Genomic DNA, 1,576 nt, shown 5'->3' with positions numbered 1-1,576 from the left:
TTAATGACAGACAGCAGCAGGTTTATTTAAAGCTGCTGTCTCTTTTAGACCAAATTCATTCATTCATTCATTATTTGTGTATAAAGCACATTCAAAAACAACCCAAGGTAGACCAAACTGCTGTACAGGGCAGATAAGATAAGGTAAGAAACAAGATAAGAAAAGACATTAATTACTAATGTCGCCACAGTAAGTAAATAACTGTTACGCTTCAATTTAAAAACAGAACGAGATGTTGCAGTTCTAATAGATGATGGTAGGCTATTGCAAAGTTTAGGGTCTGCTTTTCCAAATGCACACATCATCCGTCTGTTTAACCTCTGGAGTCTTACATTTTCAGGTGATGCAGTAAAACTCAATTCAAGACTCTCCATGGGTTTGATTCACTCACTGTTTTCAGATTCATTTCACAGAAAGATGTGAAAACATATGCAAACAGATGCACAATTATTATTAAGTATTTTCTATTTATTCAGAGAGATTTCATAGTTTAGGCCGACTTTGACAGCTCTGTCATGGTCTGTTAAAGAGGTAAAATATTAGTTTTGGTTTTTAACTGCTGAGAAATTTTAGCCAATCAGAGACTCTTTTATTAGTGACGATCTAAACTTCCAGATCTTATCAGTCATCAAATAGCGTTAATAGGTGCATGAAATGCATGAAATGAAATGTTTAATAGGTATCCAAAGACTTGTTTAAATGATAGAAATGCATATTTGCTGCATGATGGTGCTATTCATAGGTTTCATGTGACGTCACACAGTGCTGCGGCCGCCATTTGTAGGACCGAATTGCAATTCCGTCAATCTGCTGTGCTGTGCTCTGGGCTGTGATAACAGCAAATCACAATGGATTATTTACCAAGAGATGTGGATGTATTGGATTCTTTTGATTAAATATGTATCGTAAGCATAGATGAGTTTTTATATTTTAGTATTTTAGTTAGCAAGTTCATAATGAAACTTGCAAAAGGTTAAATTTGCGTGTGAATCAGTAACTTATGCCGATTTGCCAGAAAACTTTCGTTATGCTCCACCTAAAGCTAATAAATCAACGAGATGTTTTTAATCTTTGATATAAGTACAGTTATGTGAGTCTAGAATGTTTATGCTGCACTAATCTTTGACGAACAACACTCCGATCCGCAAACAAACAGATGAAGAAGAGGAGGATGATGACGGTCCAGCATATACAAGGAGAAAGGTTTGTAGTTTTAGTTTCCACATTCTTATTTTTATGAATGTAACAATGTAATTACTTCAAGGATGTTAGAGTGAAGAGGATTTGTTTGTACTATTAGTTTTATAATTCTATAGAAGAACGTTCTTTTCAAATAATCTGTTAACTAAATAGCCTATATAAGCTAATTGCAGTGATTTTTACAATGACAATGTACTGCAATCAAATATATATATTAATATGTCTCAGATCATTTGCAGCAGCTGTGTCCTGCTTTTACAGTTGCTAAATGTAAGCAGACTTATGTGTACAGGTGCTCACCACTGCCAAAACACATGTAACTGACTACAACAAAACACAGAATCACAGTTTTGTTTCAACTTTAGTTGCTTCTTCA

The sequence above is a fragment of the Sinocyclocheilus rhinocerous genome, unplaced genomic scaffold (assembly GCF_001515625.1).
Source record: "Sinocyclocheilus rhinocerous isolate Xijiao unplaced genomic scaffold, SAMN03320098_v1.1 scaffold3789, whole genome shotgun sequence".
NCBI lineage: Eukaryota > Metazoa > Chordata > Actinopteri > Cypriniformes > Cyprinidae > Sinocyclocheilus > Sinocyclocheilus rhinocerous.
The sequence above is the reverse complement of the archived record's forward strand: the minus strand, read 5'-3'. Positions refer to the sequence as shown.